Consider the following 27373-nt stretch of genomic DNA (forward strand, 5'->3'; position numbering starts at 1 on the left):
TGATCATTTTGAGCTGATTAAATCTTCAACTTGCTATAGTGATGTTATAAATGACATAGTATATGTTCTTTGATGAGTTTGTAGTGCTAACCTGCTGCAGCAGCTTTTTGGTGGGTAGCTACAGCTGATTTTGATTGATAGTGTGCATTTTTCTGTCATTTCCTTCTGAACTGTGCATGTAATAGTTTTTCTTCTTCCAATAAAAGGAAACAAATTCCCGAAGAGAGAAGGCAGAAACCCGTGGGAAGACAACATTGGACATATAAACCTTCAACAAACAGACTCCTCAAATATGTGGAAAAGATTAAGCTTCGCCTTCTAAACTCCCACAACCATTTATTTTGTCCACGACTTTCACTTTTCAGTTGAGTCCAGGTAAGATCAAACACGTCGTCCATTGGGAGTGCAGTTATATATACCTTCTGTAGACACCTAAAAATGGTCAATGCTTGCGGAGTCATACTTTAACATTTGCGCATTGCCTCATTTTAGGTTTTTTTCGTCGCATTAACATTTCTCCTATGATTCGTACTTGGTTTTTATCATTTGCGAGCATTGAGTCCTCCTTCTGCATTCTTCAGTTATCTCGCTCTCAAATTTGGTCTTGTCAACAACACTATCCAGTCATGATTTTAATCGATTCTATCTTATTACATCAATGTGCATGCTCATTTGTCATTATTTTGGACATCGTCAATCCTAATTAGGGTTTTGTCCTCCTGTCAATCTTGCAATCTATTTTGTCATCGATCGTTGTCCTCTTATCAATCTTGTCGATTTATTATCAATCCTTCAATCTTGTCGATTAACGATTGATTTTTCATCGGTCGTTGTCATGTTCGATCTTGTCATTTTGCGATTGATTTGTCATCAATCATGGTCATTTTCAATCCTATCGTCTTGCAATCTATTTTGTCATCAATCCTTATCCTCTTGTCAATTTTGTCATCTTGCGATAAATTTATCATCGATCGTTGTCTGTCCCAATTATGTCAATTTAAATCAATTAGTCATTGTTCCTCGTCAATTGGCGCATTTTATCAATCAAATCATTTATCACATTGGTCATTTATCAATCCAAAATCAAATCGAATCAATATCAATTATCCTTTGTCAAGACCTAATTGTCATTCTCGCATTGCTAATTTGTCTTCTAGGGTTTCGTGATTTCATCATTTAACCTTGTGTGTCATTTCTTCCTTTAGGATTAATAAATTGTTTATTTATCCTAAGTCTTCTCATTGCAATTAAATGTTCATTTAATTGGCTAATTATTCCTCTTTGTGAATTAATTAATAAATGATAAATTATTAATTAATTTACCTAATTTCTAATTTCTATCAATTTCTTAATTCCTAAATTCTTAATTCTCTAATTTCCTAATTTTCTAAATTCTTAATTTCAAATTCCTCCTATTTCTCTCCTAAATTCATGGAAATGACATGTCAATTTGTCATAATTGACAATCAATCAATTTTTGACATAAAAGTTTGTCATAATTTGTCATAAATCATCAATCAACAAATTTTGCATAGAAGGTGCATAATTTGTCATAAATTTGTCATAATTGACATAATTGATTTGCAATTTCCATTTGAATTGAATCATGCTAATCTTGTCATCTCTCCAATTCTTCTATAAATTGGATGATCTTCATCAATCAAAGCTAATTGGTAATCAGACTATCGAATTTCTAGTCAATCACATTTCTAGTACTCTTGATCAATAATCTTGTCTACTTGCTTTCAATTATGTGTGTGCACTTGTAGGTGAGATCCACAACCAAACCATTTGAAGAGGAAAGAAGAACAATGGAGCCGCATGAAGGAGCATTCAAATCATACCTTTGGTTTGCTTAATTTCTAGTTTTGAATGTTTTTATTTCATGTCTCTATTGAGTGTTGTTTAGGATAGATCATTGCAATTGTGCTTTCGTGATTGAGCTAAAGATTAGTATGTTTATCTTGCTTGTGATGATTTCCTATTTCCTAACGTACATTAATTTATGCATATGTCATTGTCATTGTCTGGGGCATTTTCATTATTGTTCTTTGAAACAATGCTTAAAATCGCATTGTCTCAAAGAGGGGCAAAATGTAGACACCTAAAAATGGTCAACGCTTGCAGAGTCATACTTTAACATTTGCGCATTGCCTCATTTTAGGTTTTTTTCGTCGCATTAACATTTCTCCTATGATTCGTACTTGGTTTTTATCATTTGCGAGCATCAAGTCCTTCTTCTGCATTCTTCAGTTATCTCGCTCTCGAATTTGGTCTTGTCAACAACACTATCCAGTCATGATTTTAATCGATTCTATCTTATTGCATCAATGTGCATGCTCATTTGTCATTATTTTGGACATCGTCAATCCTAATTAGGGTTTTGTCCTCCTGTCAATCTTGCAATCTATTTTGTCATCGATCGTTGTCCTCTTATCAATCTTGTCGATTTATTATCAATCCTTCAATCTTGTCGATTAACGATTGATTTGTCATCGATCGTTGTCATGTTCGATCTTGTCATTTTGCGATTGATTTGTCATCAATCGTGGTCATTTTCATCCTTGTCGTCTTGCAATCTATTTTGTCATCTTGCAATAAATTTATCATCGATCGTTGTCTGTCTCAATTATGTCAATTTGGATCAATTAGTCATTGTTCCTCATCAATTGGCGCATTTTATCAATCAAATCATTTATCACATTGGTCATTTATCAATCCAAAATCAAATCGAATCGATATCAATTATCCTTTGTCAAGACCTAATTGTCATTCTCGCATTGCTAATTCGTCTTCTAGGGTTTCATGATTTCATCATTTAACCTTGTGTGTCATTTCTTCCTTTAGGATTAATAAATTGTTTATTTATCCTAAGTCTTCTCATTGCAATTAAATGTTCATTTAATTGGCTAATTATTCCTCTTTGTGAATTAATTAATAAATGATAAATTATTAATTAATTTACCTAATTTCTAATTTCTATCAATTTCTTAATTCCTAAATTCTTAATTCTCTAATTTCCTAATTTTTTGCATGGAGCGCTGCATTACAGTGTCATTTCTGCTACTATTGTTTGCTCATCACTCCTCTAACTGTAATGTAGTTGTGGATGGCACCCAAATTTATAGTTCCTCTGAGGGTTCTGTAATCACCCAAGCCAACATGGGCATCGGCTTAAAGCTCTCACAAGTGAGGTACAACCACAGGAAGATGATACGAGGGAAGGATATGGATAGGATTTAGCATATGGATACGGGAAGGATAAGAATAGGTCTTAGCATAAGGATATGCATATGGATATGGATACAGATAGTAATTGCTATCTTGTTTTTCCTAGAGAGGAAACAAGACTAAAATTCATTGATTGATTGTGCAAATTTTAGAGTGGGTAGTTGAGTTTTAATGTGGGTTGTATTCTTTTAGTGCAACATGAGCAAATTAGGTTTTTTTGTGCTTATTTAAAGTAGATTTTGTTTATCATTGCAATTGTAAAGTTGGGCATGACATCGAGAATGGAAATGGAATGAATTATTTTATAGTGTAAAGTTGGGCATGACATGGAGAATGGAAATGCAATGAATTATTTTATAGTGAATGATTTCGGACATGATTTTGAGTTTAGATATGGTTTATAGTAAAATAGAATTCTTCAACAATTCATGCATAAAAACATCTAATTGTTTACAAATGAAATGTGCATACCCTAACGCCTACAAAATTTTAACTTGACCCCTACAAAATTTTAACTTATGACCAAATACAACTTTTCTACTATTAAGCTAATTCAGATGTGAAATATCAAATGATATATATTTTAATCAAATATTGCTTCTGCCATCAATCATCTTGTAAAATGTGCACCATTTGAATGACCAAATTACCTTGGCATGCCTGCGTGATGGCACAAACAATCCTTGTACATTGTTCTCAAGCTCACGTATATAAGCACCTAAAATCTAAATGTGTATCCCATGTTTAAAACAAATTGTTGTAAGCATAAAAATAATAATTCCTTCTTCTGGTGTCAAGGAGCATCATTGAAACTTTACTAGTGGGGATTTAACATTTCATCTTTTTCTCTTCAGATTTCGTTTTTTAGGGTACCATGGATACAAATGATTCCCACCCAACACAATCAATAATCATGACATTCTATGAATCCACATTGTACTCCTGGACATTTTGTCAAACATTTATCATGATTCTAATACCATATCAACAAAGGAGTCCTTCAAAGAGTATATATATCTGCCATTTCTGTTTTCGAATCAGCAACGTTTAACTATACATTGACTCATCTCTCCCATGAGCTAAGAACACCAAACTGGAGTTAGGTGTCGAAACCATCTCACCACTTATTTTAGTACAACGAAAGTATCAACATAAACTATATCGAAGATTGATACACATGTCACTATTTTGTGAGTGAATCGACAAAATATATTGTGAATCAACTTTTGTATAATATATTTCCCATAATTGTGACGTGACATGGTTTTTGAATACTCCCTGGTGAGGATCTTCAGAATCATATTGGTTAAGTAGTTTCATCATAAAATATACCATCTATATAGCTCTTCACTTTTCTAGGAGTTGGCTCTATAGCAATGCAAATGCAGTCATGCAAGTTCAATGCATGCATCCTTCATATGGTTCTATCTCCTCGCATCATCATAATGAATACCTTGCATCGTCGCCCATGAAAAATCTAAATATTCTGAACTTAATCTGTGACATAGGAAATCATCCTTTGTAATTTTCAATGCGTTCAATTTCCAGCATCACATTCCTCTAACTAAGATCCACCTTCAGATTTCTCTTCTCTGTTGTTTTGTCATGTTTTACTTTGAGTAGTTTCTCGTACACATGGTAAAAGAGTGTGCATTAAGGCTTCGTAATTTTGTGCTTTCCTCCACAGTCTTACATCATATATGACCACATAGATATGAATTATTCACAATATGTATAGCACAAACCCCTGGAGTCCCATTTTTACCTTTCTAGAGTTCCCACACGTCTCTAAAAATATCCCTATTTGCTTTTGCAAATATTTTCTCGTGCAAATTTAGATAGTTCCTTGAAAGATGCTGCAAATCATTTCCTTTCTTGCTAGTAGAGATACTCGTCATGTACCTAGTAGGTTCCTAGTTTAGTCTCTTCTATTTCATTTAGTGGATTAAATTGAATGGTATTTCGAGAAATCAAGAACATCTTTTAAGAGATTAGTAAAATATACTCTTTCTTTTTTTCTATTGGGGTTTCACTAAATAGACAATATCATATCACATGTGTTCATATTGGGGGGTTTAATATCCCAAAAATGAGGGTACAATATATTGCCCATCGGTGAAAATAGGGGGGTTTTTAATCGGGCTACGAAAAAATGCAATATTTTATGCAAATAGGGGGACTTTTAATTCAAGCTATGTATTGGGAGGAGGTGGAAAAAAATAAGTTTAGGGAAATATTGTTTTGAAAATAGAGGGATTCTTTAGTATGCCATGAACGCAAGTGATATAACGCAGGTTCACTAAGTGAAGCCCCCGTACTTTCTTCATGCAATGTGAAATTCATGTTTTTCGGGGCTAGAAGTGTAGGATTCAATATGGTCTTTTGCGTTAGGATATGCTTTGATGGTCACTTTTATAACATGCATTATTTTAAATAGCATGTAGGACCAATCAAAAGATAGGTACCCACAATTATTGGTAGTAAATTCTTTGGATAAGAAAACACCAAAGAAGGTATGTAGGTCTATGACTAATATATATTACATCACAATACAACCAAGACATACATGCAAGGTCAATTTTAAATCCTTAATGAATCCCATTATCTTAATAATGGTGTCATATAATTGAACAACTCCCTTAGTCACAATTTAATACTTAATTCCAAGGAGATCGGGTACCTTCTTGGGAATGATAGAGTTTCTAGCTCTTGATCTAGTCATCCAATTATGAACTATATGGTCTCCAATAGGTAAGGACAAGTAAAATGGAGGTGCCTTACTTATCTTACATGAATAACATTCCTCTTTAGGTTGAACTAGTCTGGTTGGAGCTATAGTACTTTCCTTCACCACTACTTCATTTGGATTATTTGTGTCTTTCAATACTTCCTAAAGAAAATCCCTTTGAGATGGGAAGGAAAGAGCCTTCCACATTGTCATTTTCATGTTAGTACCTTTTATTTGATTTACTATATTGAAAGGAACAATACCAACCTTTAAAGAAACCATTGGAATGGTAGGATCCAACCTGCTTGATCTAAGGTTGATCTAAGGTTGATATGTTGGTGCTTTATTATCCTTACCAACAATCTTATTTGGTTTATAAAAAAATTGTATAAACTTCTATATTAGGAACTATAATATATTTGGGTGGATGTGATTTTGATGTTTGACCAACAATGGAAGTTGTTCCACTCTCCATTTCACTCTTCTTTAATCTTGTATTCTAGGCCACTACAAAATTACTTGGTTGATTGGATCCACATAAGTCCACCTTGTGCCAATTGAATAAAGTAGAGTCTCCTAGCATGCAATCTTTCCTACTAGAAATCACTTGATTTACATCATGCTATTTTCCTAAAATTGTTGGTTCATTTTATACCACCAGAGCTTGAACACATTCTTTATTTTGGCAAGAATTTTTGTTATGTGGTTAATTACATGTGGGTGACACCAATAATAATCTTGAGCCAGATTATTTTGTGCATGAGAAAGTTCCTTTAAAGTGTTGGTAGTAGTTAAATTGACATCCTTCAAGGGTATAATATTTTTCATTGGTTTTTCCCTCAGTATGGTTGCTTACTAAATTGACAATTTAAATTTTGAGGCTACTAAAGTTTTCTATTTTGAGTTTTCTGCTATTTATTGTTACTAAACTATTACCAATATTTTGTAATAGGTCTTTAACTTTCTGAAATTTATATATAAGTTTAGCAAAAGTAGATGGTTGACTAGTAGATACAATAGGGAGAGGTGCCAAAGTAGGTTGTTATGGTGGAAATTTTGGGAATAGAAGCATTACTAGCCTACTACATCATTACTTGGTTGATCCAAACTACAAAACTCTACCTCATGCCAAGTGAATAAAGTAAACTCTCCTACCATGTGATCTTTCCAACTAACAATTACTTGATTTACATGAAATTTCTTTCCCAAAATTGATGGTTAATTTGTACTAGTAGATCTTTAACATACTCTCCATTTGGAAACAATTTTGTTTGTGTGGCTAATTGCATGGGTGACACCAATAATGCTCTTGAGATAGATTATTTTTTATAGTAATAATTCCCTTTGAAGTGTTGGTAGTATACATTGGTATCCTCAAGGATCTAGCATAATTTCAATGATATTTCCCTTGATATTGTTGCTTGTTTTACTAGCAATTTCTTATTTTTAGGCTAGTAAGGTTTTATATCATGGGCTTGTTGTCTTTTTATTGCTACTAACTCATTACCAAAATTTTGCAATAAGGCTTTAATTTTGTGCAATTCATTTGAAGATTTGGTAGAAGTAGATGGTTAACTAGTGTATACAATAGGGATAGGTTCCAAAGTAGGTTGTTAAAGGAAATATTAAATGGGAATAGAGGTCGCCCTTGAAGCTATTTTGAGTTTATATTAGACAATTTTCTAGCGTGATGGAAATGTCAAATGCATTAGAAAGAACCACTCCACACAAAGATTATATCACATTAAATTCACTATTAAAAGCCTTTAAATAGTATAGGATGATATGATTGATAGATGGTTTTACCAAGGTAGGGATTTTATTCCAAGTCAATCGGAATTTTAAGTTACAATATTCCATGAATTCATGGGAAGACCTCTTGATTTTTGTTGGTCAAAAAACAAGTGATAGATGATCATTCTTGTTTTCAAATTCACATGACTTATCACCTAAATCATCCTAGTTGTGAATGGAGTTAAGTTACATACTTGTATACCATTGCAATGTTTTTCCTCTCAAGGTTGTGACTAGGAGTTAACAACAACATCATCTTTAATAATATTATGGATAGAGAATATTTGAAATATCTATTATATGTTAGATCTGGGTAGTGGTTGATTCACCAATGAAGTAATGTATTAAGAATGATAGTGAATTCTATTAAATATTACCTCTAGAAGATGCTCTTGTTTGAATTCTAGGCATGGATTTTGTAATCTAGTTTAGAACCAAGATATAGAGATTCTTTAAGAATCATGAGGTGCCTTGTTGAATGCCTCCTCAAGGCTGAATATGTTGAGAGAACTAACATTTTATTAAAGTACCAATTTAAAAATGTACATTGATGGTGTAGTCACGGTTAGGAGGAACCTCAAGGAGATCAATTTGGACTATGGAAAAAGAGTAAACACAACCAAAACAAGACAAGATGATGGAGGTAATGCATAACTGATTGAATTATATCATGAAAATCAATTACAATCTGTCGGCAACATGCGGCTACAAGATTCGACTCATTGGCCTGAATACATACATGCTCATTTATAGTATCAGTCAGCTTCAAACTTCTTAACCTAAAGAGAGATCTTCTAGATTCTAAAAACTAAATTATACAAGCTTGATTACTTTGATTTCTATGATCTAGAAGGATCTGTGTCAGCCCAAGATGAACCAAATGCTGATGAACAAAAATAAAACATGTAAAACCACTAGGTTGGCCTCTACCAAAGAAAACCCTCTGGGAAATCCAAAGGATGAAGTGCAAACCAAAAGGAAGGGAAGGTCATATGCTAAGGAATGTTGGAAGCAACGAACTGAAGCTCCACAAGCTACAAAAAGAATTTGCAAGATTCACCAATAGTAGAATAGGTCCAAGAAGTTTTGGTGTTCTAAGCTAAAAAATTGTCCTAGAATCCAAAAGCGATAACATGACAGAAAAAGATCCAAACATCCCACAGACTTAGGGTAAGGAAGATAATCATGTCCACAAGCAAAATCCAGCTCTACAATATCCAGTGAGAAAATGCAAGAAAATGAGAAACCTAGAGGATCTAGTTAATACTGAGAGGGGGGTGAATAAATATTAACAATAACTGAAACTTTCAACACCAAAAAAAACTTCTCAGATCTGAAAACATTCAACACTTAAACTAAATGTTCATAATATATTTTCTTATCAGATCTAGATAATCATTTCCTCTTATGCAAACTTATTAATCAGATCAGCCATCAATTCAATATCAGATCAACAAACACATTTACCAACTTATTAACCAATTAGAATGCTTCATCAATCATATAATCATCAATACCGGTAACCACTTTAAGATCTCTGATAAACAAACATAAACTATGTTTAACAGTTATCAGAAATAAAACATGAACATCACAAGAAAAACATACCACATATGAACACCATGTTTTTCACGTGGAAACCCAAATAGGGAAAAACCACAGTGGGAATTGGTACCCACAAATATTTTGCATTCTTTTGGAGTGCGCCCTATTAGGAGCCAAGCCCGGTTAGAATCTTAGAATGATGCCCTGCTAGGAGCAGACCCTGTTAGGAGTCACCTGGTTAAGGGATTTACCTCAGCCCTGTTAGAAGCTTTGATCTGTTAGGATCAACCTCGCAAGAGGATTTAGAACTCAGATCTTGAGTCACCCTGTTAGGGGATTTTACAATGTGAGGCCTGTTAGGACCTACCCGGTTAAGGGATTTTAGCTACTGCAATTATTAGAGAACAAGAATGAATGATCTGTGTAAAGCACTCTATTTCTTGCTTGATCAGATCTAATTAAGTTTTAAGTTTGCATCTCTCTGGGAGATCTTATCACACACACTGGTTCGTCTTCTCACACTTCTCAAAATCACCAACACTACAAAACATCAACCTTGGCTACATAAATAACTTTTACAACTAGTTCGGCATCAAAACCCTAAGACTTACTACATAAATAATCACAAATCTTTAAAACTCATTACATATCATCATAGGGATCATTACAAAAAATTACAAATAAATATCGTTCGTTGAATGATCATAAATCATCACATTAAGTCGATATGGTATGAAGTCAAACCCTTAGCACATTCCGCTAAGCACTTTGTACATTCACAAGAAATTAATTCTCCAAACGTGCTAAAATATCTTTCGAACTCATCACGCGGTTTGTGCCACATTATAGTCAACACATGAACTTGATTTAGATCACCGCCAAACCAAAAAACACTACCGGTTAAGAGAATTCTTTACCAGCCCTTAAACTCTTCTTAAACCCTAGCAAAACTTCATCAGAAATTTAAAACATGCCTTCCAATAACCATCATAGGATGCAGTTCTGGTTACATATTCAAATTCATCATAAAAGCTTATGTATCAAACCACAAGTCACCAAACATCGCTAATCACCCGATTCCATCAAAACTTATCTGCTTTATCGGTTAAGGTTCTAATTCACAGTCTTGCCAGTAAACTCTGTCAAACTGTCAAACTCTTACTCTAGTAGACCAAATCACTTAGCCAACAAGTTAATCACCGAAAATCAACTGTAAAAATCATTAAACATCAGTTGAACGTAGTTACCATCAATGACAGTATAAATAACTAATCATGTCATCTTCCTCTACCAGTATAGTCATCCACCATCATCTCATCTTCATCAGTTATACCAAACAAGCTTACAATCTCCCCCTTTGGCATTAATGGAAACACTAAATATCAACATACTCAACTCATAGTGTTCCGCTCTGTTCTGGACCTTCTCTGAAATTCTTCTCTTCTCTACTGCAACTCATCTGTTGGTTACACTATATCTACTCCAACTAATCATATGTCTTCTCTTAATAATATTTCTTCTCCCCCTTTGATAGCAATGCCAAAGGTGCATAAGCATCACAAATCATCAAGTTTGTTGCAGTAGTTGTCTTCAACATGTCTGCAAACACGTCTAAGTTGCTCCCCTTGCGGAGTAGCTTGCATCTCATCAATCCAAAGTGAAAAATAGTCATGAAGCCCACTAGATTGATGCATCCTGCATTCTAGTTTTGTCTGAGTAGGGGTCTAACTCCTAATTTACCTCTAAGATACTCAAAGGTTGTCTTTGGAAATGGTTTTGTGAAAATATCTGCTAGTTGCTCTTTGCTTGTCACATACTCCATGCAGACTTGTTTTTCCTGTACTCTTTCCCTTAGAAAATGATATTTCAATTCTATGTGCTTTGTTCTTGCATGTAACACAAGATTTTTAGAAATATTGATTGCACTAGTATTATTACAATAAATAGTTACCGGTTTAGACATATCAAATCTAAATCCTTCAAGCACATGTCTCATCCAGATTGTCTGCGTGCAATTCATTGATGTTGCAACATACTCTGCCTTAGCTATTTACTGAGAAACACAAGTTTGCTTCTTACTTGTCCAAGAAACCAATCTGCCTCCAAGAATAAAAGCTCCATTGATAGTGTTTTTCCAGTCATCTACATTGCTTTCCCAATCTGCATCAGTAAACACAAAGAGAAATTTCCTTTATAAGGATACCACAAATCATAATCTATTGTGCCTTTTAGGTATAGGAATATCCTTTTCACCACTACCAAGTGAGTCTCTTTGGGTACCCTTTGAAATCTACCAACCAATCCAACAACATGTGCAATATCTAGTCTACTATGAACAACATAATGTAATTTACCAATCATGGACCTGTATTATTTCTCAGCCACAAATGGTTAGTCATCTTGCTTAGACAACTTGTAGCTTGTCACCATCGGAGTACGGACCATTTTATAATTTCCATACCAAATTTTTTCAACACCTCTTTGACATACTTACTCTAACAGACAAAAATTCCGTCATCCAACTATTGGACCTGCATCCCAATAAAAAAATTTAATCTCTCCAATAAGAGACATCTCAAATTCCTTTTTCATCTCCTTAGCAAAATCCATGCATAAGTTGTAAATTTGGAGGAAATGATTATGTGTTGCATTGATGTTTGTCATTAATGGCAACACTAGCAACACCGGCAATACTGGTTGTGCTAGCTGCTTTGTTTATTTACCGGTATCTGGTTAGTCCTGATAGATTGTTTGGTTTCTAGTTGGATTAGATCATAATGATCCGGTATGCTCTAGTATGTTTGGGTTATGAAATTGGATTATTCATGCTACTTAGATTCATGTTCAGTCAGTTGGTTTTAATCTGGTGATCGGATGATATCCTACTTGCTGGAAAGCTTGGTTTGTTGTTCCGGCGAGGGTTTCACCGGTAGAGCTTTGTTGAAGATCTTTGATGATATACATAAGTAGTGTTGGTGCGGCTTCTGGTGGAGATTCAGGATGCTGATGGTGATCATATTCAAGACTTGGTTGATTGGGATCATTGCTTTAGCATGTGTGGACCTAAATTGGGTCCCAATATTATCTAGGTTATGGACTGGTTTCTGTAACATGTTGGAGGATGTTCTTGATGCGTTACCAACGAATTTAAGGATTGGTTTACATTGTTTTCAGCCTAAGATGACTTGGTTGATCATTAGATTATGGGTTTATGTTATGAATTTATTGTATTATCTTTTAGGTTGCTGACCTAATTGTTCAGGTCCCGAGTTGGTATATATATGATGTAAGATCTCATTGAAGATCATGTGTAAGGGATAAGGATGTATGCGAGCGAATAATGTTGTAATAATTTATGCAGAACATTTGGTCGATTATAGGTGATTGAGATGGGATTGTGGAAGAATTTTTAGGCCTCCAGTATTGAGCTTAATTAGAACTGTACTCAGGCATGAGAGATTATATTCTTATAGTTCAATCTTCATTCTGGATTGTTGTCCAATGTTTTATGTAGTCAGTGAGACTCCTTTTGTCATGAGCAGTGTGCTTTAGGCCATTGGCCTTCCTGCATGTGTAGGCCCCTTAGTGTAATATTTATTTATCTGATTAGTGGATAGATATTGTGGGTATCCAATCCCACTGTGGTTTTTCCTCTTTGAGGTTTTCCACATATAAATCTATGGTGTTATGGTGTTCATCTTTTTTATTATATTGTTGCTTATTGTTATATTCTTTTATGTTTAACAATTGATAAGTTCTATTAATAAGGTTACAATTATCCATTCTAGTAGAACACTGATTCACCCCCCTCTCAGTGTTCTTGGTTTCCAACAATTGGTATCAGAGCCTAGTGCCTCGATGGAAGTATAACAACTTGAGAAAGATCATGTTTCTGAAATTTATGGAGATCATTTTAAGGAAGGAACTTCAAGTAGCTCTTGAAAACTATGATGTTGAAAGATTGAGGAACATAAAGATGCAATATGAGTTGAGATCTACAAAGGAATTCATTTTTACCCCGCAGGAGAGGTTGTCAATTGCACAAGCTAGGAGGAAGGAACTTTTACAAAATTAGGATGATGAAGAGAAAGATGCCCTTAAGGAACAATGTCAAAAGCTAAGTCAGGAGAATATGGTTACAAAGAATGAAATGCAAGCCCTAACTATGAGGATGTCAAAGGAGATTGAAGACCAGAAGAAGAAGGAAGAAAATCTTTCTATATCTTTGAAAGATAGATATGAGGAATGTATTAGGTTGGTTCATGAGAATGATGTATTGAGAACTGAATTGGTGCAATAACTGAATAATGGGAAAGAATTGGAAAGAATGGTAACAATCCTAAGAGATGATCTAACTATTGCAAGTGAATATAAAGATAAGTTCAAGGTTAGTTCTACTAAACTTGATAAATTATTGAAGAATCAGAGGGATACTTGAGACACTAGAGGTCTTGGATTTGAGCATGAAGAGAGCTTCGGTAGTGCAAATGAAGATTAGAAGGTCAACTAGAATCAGAGGTCACCGGTAAGGTAACCCAATGCTTATAAATTCAATGGTAGATGGTTTATTTGTAATATATTTGGTCATATGGCTAGGCATTGTATAAATAGAGAAAATTAGAATAATAATGCAGTTCTCGGTGAATGGTCAAATTGTAAGAAGTATGGTCATAGGATAGAAGATTGTAGATTGAATGTTAAATGTTATGCATGTGGAAAATTTGCACATATGGCTAATCTATGGAGGTCAAGGAATGGTCAAGTCTACATTAAGGCAATTTAGAAGAACAATGTTACATGTTATGCATGCAACAAAGTGGGACATATTGCTAAATTTTATAAAAGCAAGAATCCATCAACAGGAAGTGATAAATCTAATGAGAAGGGAAAGAAGAAGGTTGATGACACTCAGAAGGAGCATGAGAAGAAGTGGGTTATGAAGTTTGAGGCTCAAGCAACAAAATCAATTGCCCCAGATGTTCATTTGGCTAAAGGATATAACCCGGTTACTTAATCGATAGAGAAAATTGTTCCTGCACCGACAGGAAACTCATTCGACAACTAAGGCATTCACCTTAGGGGGATGCAAATTGATGAAAAATCTTGCATTGCCCCTGGTAGTGGTCTGAAAACCTATTTCAAATCTTTGGATGTCAGATTGGAGGTTAACCGACAAATATTTGTTGGATCTTGGATTTTGTTTGGTTCACTTGTAAGTCACTTTATGAGTTATGGTTTGGTCATACATCTATAGTTAAGTATTTTAGAATCTTTGGTAGTAAATATTATATCAAGAGAGATTATTTCAATGGAAAGTTTGATCCTAGATGTGATGAAGGAATATTTCTTGGTTATTCTAATGAAAGCAATGCATATAGATGTTATAACAATAGATTAAAAAGAATTGGTTATTCTAATGAAAGCAAAGCTAATAGAGAGGAAGATTGGACTATGTTAGATTTTGAAGAAATGTGGGTAGAATGACTATGAAATCCAACTTTCTCCTGATCTTGGATTGTCACCCATTTTCAATGTGTGTGATCTTACACTTTTCAAAGGTGATAGCAATAAAGTGGAGGAACCAATGTAGGTTGCAGAAGATGATGATATTCCAAAGCATGATTCACTAAAGTTGAGAAAGATTATAGATTAAGTATTTAGTGGCTTGGCAAGACAAACCAAACTCTGAGGTAGTTTGGATGACAAATAAATAAATTTCCAACCTTGGTGCAAACCTCCAAACTCTTATCTCAAGTGGACTTGAGATCTCTTCTCTCAGGAAGTATGGTGCAGGAGAACCTCTTCGAAAATAAAATCATGGCTCTAAGGATGAAAACTAGGATCATGGTGGTTGTCTTAGTGTCTTGTGTTTATGCAAGTTTCATGTATTCAATAAAGACCCCACCATGTAAACCCATGTCACTAATTAGGCAATTTGATAAGCCAATTGGGACAATGTGGTCAATAGGGGTAGTAGAATGTTTGGTTTTGTGTTTGATAGGTTTTTTAGGATGTTTGGTTGATCCAAGTGTGTGGATCCCAACCTTAGATATTTTGACAACTTTTTATGCAAAAATGCAACTTTTGAGTGCAAAAGTGCAACTTTTCAAAATGTGGTTGATGTAAGCCTCTCAACAGCTCCAACCTCTTCCAAATTCAGTTGGAAACCATTGGAGAAGTCTATAAGTCTTATGGACATGATTCCCAAGAGGGTTGATGTTGTGATTTGTGTAGCATAGAAATTAGGAATCATCAAAATAAGTAGATCAATCAAAACACAAGACATTATAACTCAATCAAAAGAACACTCATTGAAATGAACCTAATTCTAAGCACACTCAATAGAGGTATGAAAACAAAGCATTCAAGAGTAAAATTATGCAAACCAGATGTAGAGTTGAATACTTCTTCCATGCGGCTCCATTGTTGTTCTTTCCTCTTCAATAGGTTTGTGGATCTCACCTACAAGTGCACACACAATTGAAAGCAAGATTGATGAAAAGCTCAAGAGTATTAGAAGCGTAAGTTCGGTAGTCTGATAGAAAATTCGGATTCCGAAAAATTAAGGTTCGAAGGCTTTTGATTGAAGAAATTCATCCAATTTATAGACAAATTGGAGAAAAAGATCAAATTAGCATGACATTGATATTAGAAGCAATTGATTTCAAAATGGGAAAGATGAGTGAAAAGAAGAAGGTTATGACACCTTCTATGTCATAAATTATGACATATTGCCAATGCAAAGCTTAGAGGACTAGAACCTTATGACATCTTGCTATGCCAAGAGTATGACGCATGAAGCACAAAAATAGGGAGCACTAAAGACAAGTTAATTAGGTGGAATTAAATTTGACAAATTAGAAAATAGGTGGAAATTAGGAATTAGGAAATAATGAAAATAGGAATTAGGAAATTAGAAAATGAGAAATTAGGAATTAGTGAATTAATTAATAATTTTTCATTTATTAATCAATTCACAAAGAGGAATAATTAGCCAATTAAATGAAGATTTAATTGTAATGAGAAGAATTAGGATAAATAAGTAATTTATTAATCCTAAAGGAAGAAAATGACACACAAGGTTAAACGATGAAATCACGAAACCTTGGAAGACGAATTAGGTCTTGAAAGATAATTGACTCGATTTGATTTGATTTTGGACTGATAAATGACCAATGTGATAAATGATTTGATTGATAAAATGCGCCAATTGACGAGGAACAATGACAAATTGATCCAAATTGACACGATTGAGAAGGACAATGATCGATAGACAAATCGATCACCAAATAACAAGATTGACAAGAGGACAAGAATCGATGACAAAATAGATTGCAAAACGATAAGATCGAACATGACAACGATCGATAACAAATCGGTTGTAAAACGGCAAGATTGATAAGAGGACAAAACCCTAATTAGGATTGACGATGTCCAAAATGATGACAAATTAGCACGCACATTGACGCAACGAGATAAGTTCGATCAAAATCATGATTGGATAATGTTGTCAACAAGACCAAATTTGAGGACGAGATGATTGAAGAATGCAAAAGAATGACTCGATGCTCGCAAATAATAAAGATCAAGTGCGAATCATAGGAGAAATGTTAATGCGATGCAAAAACCTAAAATGAGGCAATGCGCAAATGACTTCGCAAGCGTTGACCATTTTCAGGTGTCTACAATTTGAAGTTGGAAGCAATAAGACACAAACAAGATTGAGTTTTCCCATAAATTTTGAGTTTGTAGAAGCTGTACGAACTTGTATGGAGTGAATTGAGTCACACCATTCATGGAGTAGATGGAGGAATGAACTATAGTTTATTTGGTAGTGGTATGAGGCTTTTATTATTTTTGTGTAGTGAGAACCCTCCATTTTTCTAACTGTAACCCGGAAAGTAAGGGTTTGGCTAGGGTTTTAGCCAAAAATTGCCATATCTTGTATTCTAGACAACTAGAAGTTTCTTCCTTTGGTGGAGTGTAGGATTGGCCTATTTATTTTAGTATTTTCATGTGTTTTTTTAGGGGAGACATGGTTGTCATGAGAAAGAAGCAAAACTAGGTAAGCATCTCAATTTGACTACCTTAAGCAAATTTAGGACATTCATCATAAAATCTGAAAGCGGTGGACGACAAGCATGCAACCCTGTAATTAGAGGTTATTCACCATTCCCCACATTCTCATATAGTTATTTTTGTATTCGGGGTACTGGTAATGGGTGTTGCTTTGTAAATTAGGCCTAATCACACTAATTAGGTCTCTAGGCTTCTAAGGGGTTCAGACCCTTAGGTTGGAGATCTTGCCAACCCATTTTTGGGATAAGTGTAACTCCCAAAAGGGTATTTGGAATGGTGAGTATTTTTTTATAGTGTGTGGAATATTTAGGAGTTAAGGTCAATTCTCTCACTAAATAGGGCTACTAGCCTAGGGGGTAGGTTTCTAAAGGAGGTATAAGGACTTGAAGACAAAACCATAAACTAATGCTTGGAATAGTCCTTAGTATTCATGAATGGACCAATTCCAAATCCCCTAAGAGAAGGAGTCACCGGTGAGGCATGTTAGAGAATTTGAAGCCATTTACTCATCTTGAGTAGGTGTTAGGCTTGAGTAGTGGAGAGTAGTTCAAAACCTTAAGATGTGGATTCCTTCCTTGTAGGGTAATTTTGTCATTTGAAGGGTCAAACCCTAACCTTTTGGACTTGTCCTTAGGTGTAAGGATGCCTCTACATCAAGTGGTATAGGAGCATAGGAGTGTACTTTGGACCAGAGAAGAAGACAAGATGTCAGAAGAAGAGGGATCCCAAGACATCCCATCAATGATGACTTATGCTGAGTTGGTTGTCTTGGTAAAGAAGTCGATGGTAGAGAGCAGAGTAGACAGGGCTAAGAATCAGGCCTTGAGAAATTAAATGGACCAGTTGAAGGGAAAAGTAGAGAGGGGAGAGAGACACTTTGGAGGAGATGAAGAAGGGGATTAAGAGGAGATCCCTAGACAGGAAGAACTATAGGTTCCTGCAAACCAGACACCCCTAATGAGTGTCCTCAAGTCCATGGCAAGAAGAAAAATGGATGTGAAATTAGATCTGCCAATGTTTGCAGGTAAGATAGAATCAGATACAGTGATGGAGTGGATAGACTCCTTAGACAATTTCTTTGAGAGTGAAGACATACCAAAGCACCAAAGGGTGAAGATGGCCCAATACAAAATGAAAGGGTTTGCACTGACTTGGTAGAATTTCATCCAAGATGAGAGGGTGAAAGAGGGAAAGAGAAAAGTGGCTACTTGGAAGAAGATGATGGCTTTGGTGAAGGAAGCCTATGTTCCAGTGGACTATAATGTCCAATTTCATAAGAGAAGACAAAATTTTAAGTAGAAGGAGATGGACGTGAGTTCCTATATAGAGAAGTTCATTAACTTGTGTGTGATGACTAAGGTAAAGGAGAGTGAAGATGAGAAGGTGGCGAGATATCTCAATGGACTGAGATTTTCCATCCAAGAAGATTTGAACCTCCACACCCCGGAGACAATCCAAAAGTGCTTTTAGTTGGCACTCAAGGTGGAGGAGAAGCTAAAGAGGAGGCAAGAACAAAATAGAAGAGGCAAAGGGAGAAAACAAAGAGGGGGAAGAAGTCCTTTCAGAGGCAAAGGAAGTGGTTTTGGATACCAAGGTGAGTCTAATCAAGAAGGCACTAGAGGAGAGAGCAGTTATAACCAAGGAAGAGGCTACAATCAAAGAGGGAACTTTAGGGGCAAAAGACCATTCTCTAGAGGAAGATCCCAAGGTAGAGGACCTCCTAGATGCTACAACTATAACCAAGAAGGTCACATGGCCAATAGATGTCCAGAGAAGGCTACAAGCTCCATGGGAGAGAGGAGGAGCAATTTGGTGCAGGAATATGATTGCCAAAGTGTGGCAAGTGCAAACACCTATCAAAGTGTTAATGCTCCTGATAGCTAAAATTACCCTGAAAGAGGAGAGGCTTTGATGATGAGGAGAGAAGTAACCACCATAAAGGTACCTGACAAGGATCCCCCACAAAGAAATTATCTTTTCAAGACCACCTGCAAGGTAGGAGGAAAGGTATGCAAGGTCTTGATAGACTTCGGGTCTACTGAAAATTTGGTGTCACTTGAAATGGAGGAGAAGCTTAAGTTGAGTAGGTTGCCACATCCTTACCCCTATAAGGTCTCATGGATCGCCCAAGGTTAGTAAGAAGTGGTAGAAGAGAAGGCATGAGTGGAGTTTTAGATTGGATCATACAAGGATAGATTTCTATTTGATATAGCTAGGATGGATGCATGTCACCTCCTATTTGGGAGACCATGGTAGTTTGATTTGAAGGTTTACCATGATGGGTTTAGAAACACCTATTCAATCACAAAAGATGGTAAGGTGATATAAATTTTACCTCTGATGAAGAGTGAGATAGAACAGAAGGGAAAGGATGCCAAAGTGTTGTTGATAGAAGGCAAGTAGTTCATGAAAGAGATGGAAGAGAAGGATGCATTTTTCTATGTCCTCATTCCTAAGTCCAAGGTGCCAGAGGAGTAGTTTGCAGAGAGGAAAGAAGAAGGACAAAGGCACATAGACCCTATAGTCAGATAGGTTACTTGACAAGTACAAAGGCATCATCTTAGATGGAATCCCAAGATCCCTGCAATTGGTGAGAGACATAAGTCATTGCATAGATCTAATCCCTGGATCTATCCTACCAAATAAAGAAGCATACAAACTTACTCCAGATCAGAATGCAAAGATGGAAAGAAAAATTGAAAAGTTGCTTGAATCAGGGCTACTTGGCAAAATCTTAAGCCCATGTGCAGTACCGGATGTCCTTGAACCCAAGAAAGAAGGCACTTGGAGGCTATGCACAAACTCAAGGGCCATCAACAAGATAACTATAAGGTATAGATTCCCAATCCCTAGGATAGAGGATTTACTTGATTTCTTGGGGAGTGCTAAATATTTCACCAAAATGGATCTAAAAAGTGGATACCATCAAATTAGGTAAGGCCAAGGGATGAATGGAAAACAACTTTCAAAACCAATGAGGGGTTGCATGAGTGGAAGGTCATGCCATTTGGGTTGTCCAACACCCCTAGTACCTTTATGAGGTTGATGAATGAGGTCTTGGTGGAGTTCATAGGCAAGTTTGTGATAGTATACCTTGATGATATCTTGATCTTTAGCCACTCAAGGGAAGAGAACCTCAAACATATAGATATGGTCCTTAAAAGGTTACATGAAGAGAAACTAATGATAAATCTGGATAAGTGTTTGTTCATGCAGGAGGAGATCATCTACTTGGGCTTTGTAATCTCACAAGGTGAGTTGAAAATGGACCAGGAAAAGTTAAGTGCCATATTGTTCTGGCCTACACCTAAAACTATGAATGATGTCTAGAGTTTCCATGGTTTACAAACTTTTTATAGGAAGTTTATAAGGGGATTTAGTCATGTTTGTGCACTAATTCTTGGCACCATAAAGGGAGGACAAAAGTGTAGGTTCAGTTAGACAAAGGAGGTAGATGACTCATTTGAAACTTTGAAGAAGAAAGTTGCAAAACAATCAGCCCTTGCCCTACCAGAATTCAACAAGATATTTCAAGTAGAATGTGATTCAAGCCACATGGATTTTGGAGTAGTACTCAGTCGGGAAGGAAGGACAATTTCCTTTTTTAGTGAAAAGCTAAATGATGCCAAGAGGATATACTCATCCTATGACTTGGAGATGTATGCTTTGGTTCAGTCATTTAAGAAGTGGAGGCACTATTTTTTGCCTAGAAAGTTCATAGGTTTTACTGATAATCAGGCTCTAAGCTTCATAAACAGTCAAGAGAAGTTAAACCACTGGCACATGAAGTGGGTAGAAACCCTACAAGCTCTCAACTTCAACCTCAAGCACAAAAAGGGGGTCAAGAACAAAGTTACAGATGCTTTGAGTAGGAGGGTCTTAACTATCAATCAAATAAAGATGGAAAGTGTTGGCATTGACTCCTTGAAGAACATGTATGATGTCGATGAAGACTTTGGAGAGATCTACAAGGTATGTGAGTCTTTTGGTGACCGATATCATGTTGAATTTTATGAATTTCTGATACAAGATGGATTACTATTTAAAGGTGGACAATTATGCATTCCTAAGTGTTCAATGAGACTAAATATCATTAGGGAGAAACATTGTGGAGCAATGGCGGGTCATTTTGGTCTTGACAAGACCCTTGACCTTGTGAAAAAACATTACTACTGGCCTAAGTTGCAGGCAGATGTAAGGAATTTTGTGAAGACATGTGCAATTTGTCAAAAAGCCAATGGAAAATCCACCAATGCAGGCTTGTACCAACCCTTACCCATTCCTTCTAGGCCATGGGAGAGCATAAGCATGAACTTTGTGTTGGGTCTGCCTAGGACAAGGATAGAATTTGATAGTGTCTTTGTAGTGGTGGATAGATTTAGCAAAATGGGTCATTTCTTGCCATGTTAAACCTCTTGTGATGCCTCATGTTGCAAACTTGTTCTTCAAAGAAATAGTCTAGATACATGGGTTGCCACTAAACATAGTTTTAGACAGGGATGTGAAGTTCATAGGTCATTTTTGGAGGACCCTTTAGAAGAAGTTGGGAACTAACCTAGCTTTCTCATCAGCCTACCATCCTCAAACGGATGGACAAACTAAAGTTGTCAATAGGTCCTTGGGGAACCTATTAATATGTTTGACAAGACAACATGGAGAGAAATGGGACAATATACTATCATAGGCAAAGATCTCAGACAATGCCACCAGAAATAAAAGCACAGGGAAGTCTCCTTTCCAAATTGTATATGGCATCCACCCAAGGGGTGTATTAGAGTTGAGGGATTTGCCCAAGGAAGAGCCCATTAGTGCAGATGGTGAAGCTTTTGCATTAGCCATCAAGGAAGTCCATGACCAAGTGAAGTCTCATCTCCAATAATCTACAGTGAAGTATAAGGCTTATGCTAATAAGAAAAAGAGGGATGCGCAGTTTAGTGTTGGCGACTTGGTATGGGTACATTTGAAGAAGGAGAGGCTCCCAAAAGGTAAGCACACCAAGCTCATGTAGAGGAAGATTGGACCATGTCATATTTTGCATAAATGTGGGAAGAATGCCTATGAAATCCAACTTCCTCTTGATCTTGGATTGTCGCCCATTTTCAATGTGTGTGATCTTACACTTTTCAAAGGTGACAGCAATGAAGTGGAGGAACCAATGCAGGTTGCAACAAAGGATGATATTCCAAAGCATGATTCACCAAAGTTGAGCAAGATTATAGACACTAGAATTACAAAGAGTACAAGGAACAAGTATTACATTGATTATTTAGTGGCTTGGCAGGACAAACTAGACTTTGCAGTAGTTTGGATGACAGATAAACAATTTTCTAGCCATGGTGCAGACCTCCAAACTCTGATCTCAAGTGGGCTTGAGATCTCTTCTCTTGAGGATTATGGTGCAGGAGCACCTCTTGAACAAGCAAATCATGGCTCTAAGGATGAAGACTAGGATCATGGTGGTTGTCTTAGTGTCTTGTGTTTATGCAAGTTTCATGTATTCAATAAAGACCCCACCATGTAAACCCACGTCACTAATTAGGCAACTTGATAAGACAATTGGGGAAATATGGTCAATAGGGGTGGTAGAATGTTTGGTTTTGTGTTTGATAGGGTTTTTAGGATGTTTGGTTGATCCAAGTGTGTGGATCCCAACCTTAGAGAGTTTGACAACATTTTATGCAAAAATGCACCTTTTGAAAGTGCAACTTTTGAGTGCAAAAGTGCCACTTTTCAAAATGTAGTTGATGTAAGCCTCTCAATGGCTCCAACCTCTTCCAAATTCGGTTAGAAACCATTGCAGAGGTCTATAAGTCTTGTGGACATGATTCACAAGAGGGGTGATTTTTTGATTTGAAGTTGGAAGCAGTAAGACACAAACAAGATTGAGTTTTCCCAGAAATTTTGAGTTTGCAGAAGTTGTACGAACTTGTACAGAGTGAATTGAGTCACACAATGTTTCTATTTACTAATTTTTCATTAGTTTTATGCCCAAAGTCATCCTATATACACTAGTTGGTTAATACTACCGAAAAGTCTAGTCGGTAAATACCAAGGTTATCGGTGTTGGTTACAGAAGAGAGACAAGTCACCGAGATGATATACACCGAGCTATGAACCGAGATGAATACATAATGTCTACCGAGTAAAGTTCATATGTTTACCAAGCAGCAAAGAAGGAATAATAAGTTAATCTGAACCGAGTGGAAACATGTTACAAGATTCAATGAACCTTGACACACATGTGAAACATGTTACAATATTCTAGAAGATGAAACCGTTATTATATAGGAAATTGCATTTAAATATTTTGTATGATTTTGAGGAAGAATATCCAATGAAATAATTTCTATGTTTATTCATTCAATAAAACATGTTTGTATGATCGAAGCATGAATAGATCACCATCTCAGAGATCTATATAAACAGAATGATTTGAGTATTTGAGATATGACATTACAATCAAGAGAGAAGATACGAAGTGATGATATAGTTAAGTGTGAAGATTGACAGAGATATTTAGAGGTTACCGAGAAGGTTTTAGAGAATAGTTTAAAGGACAGAGTATATAGAAGTGGTTACTGAGTTTATTTATCAATTACTGAGGAATGCTATGAGCAAGGTAATTTTATATTGAGCACATAGAGTCTGCTATAACATTTCAGATCTGAAGTTGCAGATATTTTGTAAAGATTTTGATTGAATTATTAAGTTGTGTTAGAAACCTTTAACAGGGTAAAAAACTCTAATAAAGTCTATAAATTGTAAAGCCTTTAACCAGGTACAACATTTTGTAAAAGTGTTTGTAAAATCCTTTAGCAAGGTAGATCTAAAGATATTTATACTCCTAATAGGGTAAGCTATCAGAAATAGCTAAACATGTAGCTCTAATTGAGCAATCTTGATTACTGCAGTAGTGAAGTTATGGGTGCCATCCCCACCGCAGTTTTTCTCTCTAACCAAGAGTTTCTGCGTGACCAAAAATATTTGTGTTATGGAGTGAAATTTTGATGCATGTTATTTCTATGATTATGTTTCAGTATTATAGATTAATGAGATCAACAATACTTAGTTTGTGTTTATTAGTAAAATTGTTTTTCAAGAAAAGTTTTGAAGTATTGATTCACCCCTCCCCTCTTAGTACATTAGCTTTCCAAGTCAGATCTAACAATTGGTATCAGAGCTTCATTCTTGGTAAAGGGACTAACAACCTAAAAATAAAGATCCTATCAATGGAAGGCTATAAACAATCACACGGGATTGTGAATCTTCAAGAAGAATTGGATCATGCTAATCAAGTGATTGCAGATATGAAGAGGCAAATGTAAAGATCACTGAAAGTAAGAAGAAGGTTGTCTAATGATTTACAGGACTCACAAGATTTGATGGACAAAATTGAGACATCATCTAAGAACAGCATATCAGAAGAATCTAAAGAAATGATTGCAGAATTGAAAGAAAAGAACAAAGCACTTAATGAACAACTAAAAGCAATGAGAAGGGAACATGAGTATTTTAGCACACAAATGACTGAAAATATTGAAGCATTGAGAGCAGCTGAAGATAATAAGCAAAATATAGAAGGAGAAAAACAACAGCTAGAAGCAATAGTGTCTGCAAAGAATGACTAAATATCAAGGATGACTGAAGTTTAACATAATCTATCTGATCAATTAGATTATGCACATCATGAAGCTACTCTAAAGGAAAATGAGATCCAAGCATTGAAACTTGAATTATCAAGATTGATCGATGAACTAGAAGCAGAAAAGTAGTCAAAAGAAGCACTGAGAAAAAGCCATGAATCATCAAGAATGTTGGATGAACAACTAAGAAATATGAGAACACCCAACAAAACTAGAGGACTTGGTTACAAAGGAAACAACTCTACCAAGAAAGGGGTCAACACCACCAAGAAAGGAGAATCATCAAAGCAAGATGGAAACAAAGAGAACATCAATAACATGAAGGACAAGAAGCCTATTTGCAACTACTGTGGAAAATGAGGACATACTACCAATGTTTGCCAGAGCAGAAAAGGTAAGCAACCGAATGTTACTAGGTTTGATGGTTATTGTTACAATTGCAATAAGTATGGTCACACATCTAGCAATGTAGGATAAAGTTTGTTAACAATTATCAGAAGGCAAAATTCAGGGGGTTTTGTAAAAATTGCAATAGATATGGACACAATACTGAGAAATGTTGGTTTAAGCAAAAAAACTATATGTGGACTCTACACCGAGCAAACACTAGAAGCTACCGAACTCACACAGATCTGAATCGACAATATACTTCAATACAATGGGACTACAATACAAGGATATGGTGTGAATGATGTGGAAGATACAGACATATAAGTACAAATTGTATGATAAGGTTTGAAATGAACAACCGGAGATCATGGAGAAATCCCAGAATGGCATGTTTTCACTGTCACAAAGTTGGACATGCGGCTAAAGACTGCAAAGACCAACCTATAGGAGATACTGGAAAGATAAGAAGAAAATTACAGAAATTTTAGAAAAAGAAGGAAAATGTGTCAACTAATGAAGGAAGCACCTTACCTACCGAGTTAGGTGCATCTACTTCGAATTAATCAATAAAGGTATGGAGGGACTGCATTCTCACAAGGTTAGATCTTAATAGTTCCTATATAATCATGTACATAATTCCAAAATCTGCATAGCTAAGATGCAATAGCAAGTTTGAAATATTATCTAGTCTTTTGAATTACCAGAGAAGTCAGCAAATGTATTAAACTTGTCTAGTCGGTATAGTGGAACCAAGTGCATTTAATGCCTTATTTACCTAACTGCACGAAGCCTGATAAGGTCAAAAGGAGGTATTTAAAGTATTTTGCACGGTCATTTTTACTTACTAGTTTTTAAAGTGCAGAGAAGAGCGAATCAAAAGGTGATCAAACATTTCCAAGAGCAAATTCAAGGTATTTAGCATAATCTAAACCGCATTTTCAGCAGTTAACTGATCAAAGTCAGTTGTGAATATTTGTGAAGTATTTACTAAGTTGGAAGCATTTTCTAGTTATTTGAAACCCTAAGCTATTTTGTAAGTAGAATTTCAAGTTTGAAATGGCTCCCAAGGTATAGAAACCCATTGTAGCAGAACGCATTGAGAAGCCTACACTAAAATACACCTTACCTCCCAAAGTGACATCCGAACCTGATGAGAAAACTGCATTCTCTCTTATTCTAAATAGGGTTCTGTTGCTCGAAGATGTTAGATTTTATACCAAGTGTCGAGTTGATGAGCTAGGTCATACTGAGATTAAGGATATGTATGACAAATTGTGCACCAATGGAAACCTAGATAGCAAGTTTGAGCATATCAAAGTTAAGGGATTCACCGAAGCCCTAACCTATCCTCGAGTCTTCAAACCCTAATGGGTGAAATTTGTCTTGAGCCAAGTGCATGACAATTTTATGTGGTTAGAGGATCAACCTTTCAAGATCACCAAGGAGATTATTCACATGATAACCGGATACCCTATATTTGACCATGCCTGAGTACAGAAGATGATTTCACATAAGGAATTGATAACATTAATAGGTGTTGAGTTTGATAGCATAGGTCTTAAGTTGAACAATGTGACTGATGAAAAACTCAATTTTTCTATTAGAGTTATTGGTTATTGTTTCTTCCAGTCTGCAAGAGAAAACAATGTACCGTGTGCAGCTATAGATTTGACTTATAAAATTGTTAAAAAAGTATGCAAATCAATTTATGTGAAGTGTTATTAAAGAGTCTTTTTGAAAATCTCAATACAATAAGGAAACTGAAGAAGAATAATACTGCAAACACACTAAAGTTTGGGTCACTCGTAGTGTGTATGTTCTTCTATTTTCAGAAATTCTTTCCATCAGTTGGTAACATTGTTTGGGGATTACATCGACCTATCACCCATCAAATAAATGATTTCATCAATCAGCTAGGTGATAATTTCAATATGATATGGATGATTACTTCAACAGATTCCAG

Source organism: Cryptomeria japonica, chromosome 7, assembly GCF_030272615.1.
Source record: "Cryptomeria japonica chromosome 7, Sugi_1.0, whole genome shotgun sequence".
Classification (NCBI taxonomy): Eukaryota; Viridiplantae; Streptophyta; class Pinopsida; order Cupressales; family Cupressaceae; genus Cryptomeria; species Cryptomeria japonica.